The following is a 10,737-nucleotide window of genomic DNA, read 5'->3' as shown; positions in this document are numbered from 1 at the left end:
TTCGTGCGCGCTATGATAAATTCGGCCGTATGCTGTGTTACGGTTCCTGAGACCTCGCCATAGGGTCGGGTTCCGTTTGGAGTTATGCTGTGATATGGCTGGTGATATGTTATGATGATATGTGTATTCAGGGATGTATGGAGATTTGAACCTTCTGGTGTTATGCTGTGTGTGGCACCAGCGTCGGAGTGGTGACCACGTTCCTGAGCTTTTGCATGATTTTATTTGCATTATGTATACGTATGTTTTCAGTACAGATTTTGATATACTGTCCAGTATTTCCCTTTTGTATCCAGTTTGTTTCATTTGTGGTTTATGTTTCTGCACTCTATGCTTTACATACTCAGTACATCTTTCGTACTGACCCCCTTTCTTCGGGGGCTGCGTTTCATGCCCGCAGGTACAGACACCGGTGATCCACTACTGTAGGCTCCACTTTCTGCTATTTCGGAGTGCTCCCTCTTGACCCGGAGTCCTCTTTTGGTACATACATCTTTTGCTATGCATATACTTCTGTATATCGGACTATTTGGGTACGGCGGGGCCCTGTCCCGTCATATGTCTTCGTTTTGTATTTATAGAGGCCTGTAGTCATATATGTGGGTCGAGGGTCCTATATGTGTCTATTTTGGCTATGATCTGTGTCTTAATGCGGTCCGTCTGTTATGGTGGACAAAATGGCCCTTATGTTTATATTTGTACATGTGACCGGCGATGTGCATTCCACCGCTCCCTTCTGTTCTGATATGATATTTTTGGTACGCGTGACCGCTTAATACAATTCTTGATTTGAATTATGTTTAAATTGGCTATTATGAAATTTGAGTTAAATTTGGGTTTGATAACTGGATATGTGAATCAGTCTGGGTGCCCAAGTAGAGTGCCAGTCGCGGCCCACGGGGCTAGGTCGTGACAATCACGACCATACATCACCCCCATAGAGCATAGTTGTCCTCGAGTGTTTGTGCATGCACTATGATGATGATATAACACTGCACCTATTTGGCCGGGCATTCACCGCTAAGGCGGGCAGCTATACACCATGTCCAGATGGCATGGGCAGACACCACTAGTGGGCATCATGAGATGATACCCCGGACGCGGGAGGCCTGGACGTGGGCTAATGATTATTACACCGATCTGATATATATATATGCATATATGATATGATGATGATTATGAGTAAGCCAGCATGTATCACTCCCTTTCTATTTGATAGTCAGATACAGATGTTCCTTATTAATGCTTCCTTTATTTCATTGATGTGATATTATTGTTTATGCCTCTCATACTCAGTACAATGTTCGTACTGACGTCCTTTTTCTTTGGACGCTGTGTTCATACCTACAGGTGGACAGGGAGGTGATCTTGTTCCAGATTCGTAGGAGCTGTTAGCTGATTGAGAGCACTCCATTGTTCCTGAGGTGCTTATGGTTATCTTTTTATGTGCATGTATGTTTTGGGCACGATGGGGTCCTATCCCGTCAATATGTCTAGTACTCTAGTAGAGGCTCGTAGATACGCAGAGTGGGTGGTATGGTCTCACGAGGTTGCTACGATGTATATATATGTATATATATATATTATTTCAATCACCAAAAGGCTTGTGCATATAAAAGTATTTATGTTCCGAATGAAAGATGTTTTTCTCATAATTTGAGTATAATTTTGATAAAAGAACGTTTAATGAGCATGATAAGCAGTAGAATAGGTGGTCCTCGGCGGTTAGCCCCGGGTACCCGTCACGACCACTAGTCGGGTCGTGACAAAAGGTGTATCAGAGCAGTTCAGTCCTAAGGAGTGTCTACGAACCGTGTCTAGTAGAGTCTTGTTTGTGGTATGTTGCGCGCCACATCAATAAACAGGAGGCTACAGGGCATTTAGGAAAAATGACCATCTTTCTTCTTATGAGATCGTGCGATAGAGCCGTGTATAAGATTTTACCCTCCATAATAGTGTTTTGTGATTTCAGAATGCCGCCAAAGGGAAAAGCTACAGCCGCCCAGACGGGCAAGACTACGATAGAAAGTCGGATTGAAAGAGAGCCTCCGATGAATATAGAAGAAGGAGAATCACATAATGAGGCCTTGTCTAATACTTCCTCCACCCCGCCTAATGTAGAGGAACCAGGAGGAGCTGAAGCTCCAATTCCTCCACTTGTTACTTCGGATCAAAAAATGACCGAGGCTATATATCTATTGACACAGTTGGTTGCTACTCAAGCACAGCGGCAGAATGCGGGCCCAAGTGATCGGTCAGCTAGTACTTGAGCCCGTGATTTTATGAGTCTAAATCCTTCGGAGTTTTTCGGGTCAAAGCCGGATGAAGACCCGCAAGGTTTCATTGATGAAATGTTGAGGACGTTGAGGATTGTCCATGCCTCCGAAACTGAATCCGTGGAGTTGGCATCTTATAGGCTCCGGGATATGGCAGTTTTATGGTATAATAACTGGGTATTATCAAGAGGAGAGAATGCGCCTCCTCCGGTTTGGCAAAAGCTCGTAGATGCTTTCATTCGTCACTATTTGCCACCCGAGGTCCGCCGAGTTAGAGCGGATAGGTTCTTGAATCTAAAGCAAGGAAGCATGAGTGCCCGGGAGTATAGCCTGCAATTTAATTCTTTTGCTAGATATGCCCCGACTATGGTGGCCGACATGGGAGATAGGGTACACAGGTTTGTAAGTGGCTTGGGGCTACATTTTATCAAGGATTGCTTAACGGCCTCGTTGCAAGAAGGATGGATATTTCCCGAATACAAGCCCATGCCCAGAACTTAGAGGGACGACAGCCACAACCAAGAGGTGATCGTGATGTTGATAGAAGGCAAAGCAAGAGGGCCAGATCTATGGGGGCAGGCAATGATTAGAGAGGGGGATCGAGGCAGACTTATTCCCAACATTCAGGCCAGTCGGTGACTAGTACACCTCTTCGATTCACGGGTAGGAGATTTGATCGCTTCTTTCATTTAGGATAGGGTCAGAGTTCGAGGGCCTTGGATTCTCAGTTCAGGGAAGATTATAGTCAGAGGAGACCCTCAGTACCGCGGTGCAGCCAATGCGGCAAACTACATTCCGTACAATGTCCCCAAGGTTCGGATGCTTGCTATGCCTGTGGCCAGGTTGGGCATATGATGCGAGATTGCCCGTCGGCGAGCGGTAGAGTGGGGATTCAGCCCACAGGATCAGCAGCCGGCTCCTCTTCAGTGTGCCCGATAGGTCAGACTCCTCAGATTCCAGCGGGCCGAGGTAGAGGCAGAGGGGGATTATCTACTTTAGGTTCCACTCAGCCCCGTGTATATGCTTTAGCCGGACGACAGGATTTCGAGTCCTTCCCCGATGTGGTTACAGGTACATTATGCATATTTTCCCATGATGTATATGCCTTGATAGATCTGGGTTCTACTTTTTCCTATATTACCCCGTATGTTGCTGGTCGTATTGGGGTGAAACCTGAGCCAATCAAACCTTTTGAGGTATCTACTCCGGTTGGTGATCCCGTAATAGCTAGGAAAGTGTATAAAAATTGTGTGCTTGTGACATGCAATCGCCAGAGCAAAGTAGAAATAATTGAGCTGGAAATGCCAGATTTCGATGTGATTATGGGTATGGATTGGTTGACCTCATGTTATGCTAATGTGGATTGCCGAATGAAGATAGTCCGGTTTCAATTTCCGAGAGAGCCCGTTCTTGAATTGAAGGGTAATGCAGCATCTCCAAGAGGTAGGTTTATTTCCTATCTCAAGGCAAGAAAGATGATAGCCAAAGGCTACATTTATCATCTAGTCCGAGTTCATGATACCGAAACAAAGTCGCCAACTTTCCAATCTGTTCCGGGAGTAAATGAATTTCTGGATGTATTTCCAGATGAAATTCCAGGCCTTCCTCAAGAAAGAGAAATTGACTTCGCCATTGATGTGTTGCCGGACACTGAGCCTATCTCTGTTCCTCCTTATCGAATGGCTCCGGCAGAATTGAAAGAGCTAAAGGTGCAATTAAAAGATTTGCTTGAAAAGGGGTTTATTAGACCCAGTTCATTGCCTTGGGGAGCACCAGTCTTGTTCGTGAGAAAGAAAGATGGTTCCCTACAGATGTGCATCGATTATAGGCAGTTGAACAAGGTGACGATAAAGAACAAATATCCTCTCCCAAGAATTGACGATTTATTTGATCAGCTGCAGGGTGCCAAGTGGCTTTCTAAAATAGACCTGAGGTCGGGCTATCATCAAGTGAGGGTTAAAGAAGAAGATATTCCTAAAACAACCTTCAGAACAAGATATGGCCATTATGAGTTTCGAGTGATGTCGTTTGGGTTGACTAATGCCCTGGCCATGTTTATGAATTTGATGAATAACATATTCAGACCGCTCTTGGATTTATTTGTGATAGTATTCATTGATAATATTCTGGTGTATTCTCACACAGAATCAGAGCATGCAAATCACTTGCGTACTGTTCTTGGAATAGTTCGAGCCTGCGAATTATATGCAAAATTTTCAAAGTGCGAGTTTTGGTTAAATTCCGTAACATTTCTGGGCCATGTTATTTCAGATGACGGTATTCGAGTTGATACTCAAAAAATTGAAGTTGTGAAGACTTGGCCAAGGCCTACGACACTTACAGAAGTTCGTAGTTTTCTGGGATTGGCAGGTTATTATAGAAGATTCGTAGAGGGCTTCTCATCTATTTCTGCCCCATTGACGAAACTAACACAGAAGTCAGCTAAATTTCAATGGAATGATGCTTGTGAATGCAGTTTCCAAGAGTTGAAGGACAGATTAACCTCAGCTCCAGTCTTAACACTTCCAGAAGGGTCAGATGGTTATGTGGTAAACTGTGATGCTTCCGGTGTTGGGTTAGGATGTGTGTTAATGCAGCACGGTAGAGTTATTGCTTATGCTTCGAGACGGCTGCGGAAGCATGAAAAGAACTATCCAACTCATGACCTCGAATTAGCTGCAGTTATTCATGCATTAAAGATATGGAGACATTACCTGTATGGTGTACATGTTGACATCTATACCGATCATAAAAGCCTTCAGTACATTTTCAAACAGAAAGAGTTAAATCTGCGACAAAGGCGGTGGTTAGAATTGCTGAAAGATTATGATGTGAATATTTTGTACCATCCTGGAAAAGAAAATGTAGTGGCCGATGCGCTTAGCCGCCGATCAATGGGCAGTTTCTGTAAAGTTCCTCCGGAAAAGAAAGAGATGGTTCATGAGCTCCACCAGCTAGCTAACCTTGGGGTACGTCTACTCAATTCAGGTAGTGCGGAAATTAGTGTTAGCAATCCCACGGTTTCGTCCCTGAATGTAGAAGTGAAAGAGCGACAGTATGAAGATCCTCAGTTGATCCAGTATAGAGACGCACTTCATGAAAAAGAGAGATCTCCATTTAAAACTTCGATGGATGAGATTCTTAGATACCAAGGCAGGCTGTGTGTTCCGAATGTTGTAGAATTGCGCCGACTAATTCTGGAAGAAGCTTATTATTCTCGGTATTCTATTCACCAAGGCACAACAAAGATGTATCACGATATCAAATTGATATATTGGTGGGATGGAATGAAGTGAGACATAGCATAATTTGTAGCCCAATGTCCAAATTTCCAACAAGTAAAGATCGAACATCAAAAGCCAGGAGGATTATTGCAAGTAATGGAAATCCCTACTTGGAAGTGAGAAGTTATCAATATGGATTTTATTGTGGGGTTACCCCGTTCCCGAGGCAAGTATGATTCTATATGGGTAATTGTGGACAGATTAACAAAGGCATCTCATTTTCTTCCAGTCAGGACAACATACTCAGCAGACGATTATGCAAGGTTATATCTCAAAGAAATTGTGCGACTTCATGGTATTCCACTATCCACTATTACAGATAGGGGAGCGCAGTTTACAGCCAAATTTTAGAAGTCCTTTCAAAGAGTTCTAGGTACACAGGTGAAGCTTAGCACGACATTTAATCCACAGAACGATGGACAAGCCGAACGTACTATTCAAACTTTGGAAGATATGTTATGGGCATGTGTATTAGATTTTTGTGGTAGCTGGGATGATCACTTACCTCTTATTGAGTTTGCTTACAACAATAGCTACCATTCCACTATTCAAATGACCCGTATGAAGCTTTATATGGAAGAAAGTGTAGGTCCCCAATTGGATGGTTCAAAATAGGGGAAGTATAGTTAATAGGCCTTGAATTGGTTCAGCAAGTGGTAGAAAAAGTCAAAGTGATCCGAGATCGATTGCTGATAGCCCAAAGTCACCAAAAGTCTTACGCGGACAACCGCCGGCGAGTCTTGGAATTTCAGGTTGATTATTGGGTATTTTTGAAAGTGTCGCCAATGAAAGGGCGAGTCTTGGAATTTCAGGTTGATGATTGGGTATTTTTGAAGGTGTCGCCAATGAAAGGGGTGATGAGATTTGGAAAGAAAGGAAAATTGAGTCCCCGCTACATTGGACCCTATAAAATTATCCGTAAGGTGGGCCAAGTAGCCTTTGAATTAAACTTACCTTCGGAGCTTGAATAAGTTCACCCAGTTTTTCATATCTCAATACTCCGCAAGTGTGTTGGAGATCCTACGAGGATTGTCCCAATGAGTGATGTGCAAGTGACAGAAAAGCTAACCTATGAAGAAGTGCCTATTGCCATTCTAGACAGGCAAGTGCAAAGACTTCGAGACAAGGAAGTGGCCTCAGTTAAGGTCCTATGGCGGAATAACAATAGAGAAGAGATGACTTGGGAAGCGGAAGAGGGAATGAAATCCAAGTATCCACACTTATTCCAACCCCAAGGAGAGGTTCAAGATGAAATGCCGACAATATAAGGTATGTATGCAGTAAATGAAGTGTAATAATTAGAGTATCTGAACAACCCTATTTCCATCATTACTCAGATATTATATCCCCTATCTTCGGGAGCTTTTGTAAGTCTTTCTTGGAGTTTTACTGTGTTGTAGCCCTGTGAGGCAGATTAATATTGGTTGTTGTGACAGGATGGTAGCGCCTTATTATAGGGGAAACTCTGGCAAAATTTTTGTAGAATTCCCGAGTACTTAACATTCGAGGACGAATGTTCCAAAAGGGGGGAAGAATGTTACACCTCGGAACTGTGGGTTGCCGAGCAGTGAAGGGACTAACGTAAGTTAAGGTGTACATGATGTCCCTACTAGTAAGAAGGGATACTTAATAATTCTAATTAAGATTCCAAAGAAGTTAGTGGCAAGAGAGAAAAGTTCGTCAAATGAAACTTCACCGCAGTTCTCCGAAAGGGGCTTCGACGGTCGTTCTTTGTATCGTCGGACGAGTCGACGCTCCGTTGATTGTGCCGTAAAAATTAAGCTGGAGCGAAGACCATTAGACGAACAGGTCGACGCTCCGTCGATCAGTTCGACGAACCGTCCTTCTCATCGTAGAATGAGAGGAAACGACAAATTGCTCACTGGAAATTTAATGATTTTGACTATCAGATCGATGCCCCATCGATCCAATCGACGCTCCGTCGATCGCACCGTACATCTCGGTCGGGAATGATTTCATGAATTAATATAAGGACCCCTTCTTCATTTCATTACATTTCATCTTCCACTCTCCTCTCTCCAAGAACCCTCTAGAACCTTCTCCATCATTCATCCACAAGAAACTAAGGGAAAACCAAGATTTACTACACCAAATCCATGAAATCAAGTGTATGAAGCCCATTAAAAGTTCATCTAAGCCAAGAAAACTTAAGAGGAGTGAGTTAGGGTTTGGATGCAAGAAGAGAAGCTCCACTTGAGTGTTGTTAATCCATCATCTAAGGTGAGTTTTATGACCCTTTTATATGGTTTGGGTGGTTAAAAGTTGAAACACTTGGATTGTGGAAAGACATAGAAATTGGGTCATGAATGTGTGAATAGTGTCATTGTTGAATAGTGATTTGGATGAATCATGAAGGTTGGTATGCCGTGATTGTGAATATGTTATAAGTGACATTTAGACCATGGAATAAGTATTATATATGAGAAAACGCGATAACGAGTTATAATCATAATTATGGAGAAATCGAAGAGAAATTGTGAATTGTGCTAAGTGTAGATAAATGATGATTGTTGTTGCTATATTGTGAATGTTGTTATTAACATTTGGAGTTGATATAGCATGTGGGAAAAGTAGTATAAACAAAGGAAGTTCTGCCCAATTTTCCCTAGAAATGATAAAATGTTCTTATAGCCGAGTAACTAATGTTAATGCGATTCCTCTTGAATGTAGAAACGTGGGCACCAAATGAAACCAAGCGAATGATAGATTAGTTAAGCGCAAAAGGTATGTGAGGCTAGTCCTTTCTTTCTATGGCATGAATCCTATAGTATGACATTCTCTCTTCTCTATGAATCTCTTAAGTTCCGAAAAGATATGAGCCTATATTCCTAAATAGCTACACAAGGTAATGAGTTAAAGTATAGGAGTTCTAGATGTTCATGATATGACGTTCCTAAAGCGATATGACATCATTTATTGCTTACACTCACCTCATATACCATTCCCTTATAGGTGAGGCAGGATGTTAATGAGTGCTCCATAAGGAAATCGATGGATCACGACCTTACGTCACCCCTATAAAGCATAGTTGTCCTCGAGTCTTTGTGCATGCACTATGATGAGCATATTATGATGATGATATAACACCACGCCTATTTGGCCGGGCATTCACCACTAAGGCGGGCAGCTATACACCATGGCCAGATGGCATATATATATATATATATATATATATATATATATATATATATATATATATATATATATATATATATATATATTTATGCATATATGATATGATGATTATTTTGAGTAAGCCAGCATGCATCACTCCCTTTCTATTTGACAGTCAGATACAGATGTTCCTTATTAATGCTTCCTTTATTTCATTGATGTGATATTATTGTTTATCCCTCTTATACTCAGTACAATGTTCGTACTGACGTCCGTTTTCTTTGGACGTTGTGTTCATACCCACAGGTAGACAGGGAGGTGATCTTGTTCCAGATTCGTAGGAGTTGTTAGCTGATTGAGAGCACTCCATTGTTCCGGAGGTGCTTATGGTTATCTTTTTATGTGCATGTATGTTTTGGGCACGACGGGGTCCTGTCCCGTCCATATGTCTAGTACTCTAGTAGAGGCTTGTAGATATGCAGTGTGAGTGGTATGGTCGAACGAGGTTGCTACCATGTATATATATATATATATATATATATATATATATATATATATATATATATATATATATATATATATATTTATGTTGCGAGTTAAAGATGTTTTTCTCATAATTTGAGTATAATTTTGATAAAAGAACGTTTAATGAGCATGATAAGCAGTAGAATAGGTGGTGCTCGACGGTTAGCCCCGGGTACCTGTCACGGCCCCTAGTCGGGTCGTGGCATTTTCTCCCTAACTGTGAGAGTCATCCCTTGATTCGGGCACAATTACTGGTGGGGTGGTGTTAGGGTGAGCAGACCCGGCGATGTGAAAGTGAATCAAAACTGAATGGAAGGGAGGATTATGGATGAATGAGATATGGATGAGTAGTTTGGATTAGGCTCGGTAAGAGAACGGAACGGCAAGAACTGATCATCGTTATCAGAAAAGGAGTCAGTCATCTTTGTAGTAGGGTTTTGGTAAAGCAAGATTAGGATGTGATGGAGAGGGAGAGGGTTCGGTGGTATAAATTTTGAAAGCAAAAAAGAACATGTGTGTGAACAGGGTTTTAGAGTATGCTTGTGAGAAGTAGCGATTTGATGGTAGTTGTGTTCAACATGAGGCATTTAAGTTAGTGTTGTCTTTCAAGGTTTGACCGTTTGTACACATAAGACTCTTACCGATGAATGGGTAGAATTAGTTGGACAACATGGTTCATGGCCTGAATATATATGTAACTGCAAAGATTAAGATACACACCTAATGTGTGAACGAACCTTTCTCTGCTTTTAGTAATTCCAGGCCAATATCTATGATGAAATGTTCATTAAACTTTATGAGAATATGGTGCTATCATAGTATATGACACACAACCAAAGTACAACATTGGGTAGAATATTATTCAATTTAGAATGCATCAAAATGAAGCAATTATTCTATCCAATCATAGAAGGATACTTGTGCAATCTTAATCATTCCCAACTCTAACTTATTCCTCTAAAATTGTTCTCTTGCTAAGGCTTTTGTAAAGACGTCATCCATTTGCTTTTCAGTGGAACAAACATGATTGAGATAAGACCTGTTTCAACATTGTCTCTCAAGAAGTGATGTCTTATATCAATATGTTTAGTTCTTTTATGCGGAACAGGATTTTTGGCAATGTTAATGGCACTAATGTTATCACAGAAAATGTAAACATAGTCAATTTGCATACCAAAGTATTAGTAATTGTTTCTTGATCCATAGAAATTGAGCACATTAAGAAGCAGCTGCCACATATTATGCCTCAACAGTAGACCAGGTTATAAAATTTTGCTTCTTAGTGGCCCATGATACTAGATAGGATCCAAGAAAGTGAGTCATACCTGTAGTGCTTTTTGTATCCACCGGATACCTTGCATAGTCAGCATCAGCATATCCAACCAGGTTGAAGTTACTTCCTCGTGCGTACCATAGTCCTAAATCACTAGTTCCTTTCAAATATGTCAAAATCCTTTTTCACTGCCTTTAGATGAGATTCTTTAGGATTGGATTGAAATCTTGCACAAAGGTTCACA

The sequence above is a fragment of the Lycium barbarum genome, chromosome 2 (assembly GCF_019175385.1).
Source record: "Lycium barbarum isolate Lr01 chromosome 2, ASM1917538v2, whole genome shotgun sequence".
Classification (NCBI taxonomy): domain Eukaryota; kingdom Viridiplantae; phylum Streptophyta; class Magnoliopsida; order Solanales; family Solanaceae; genus Lycium; species Lycium barbarum.
This window is presented reverse-complemented; position numbering follows the sequence as displayed.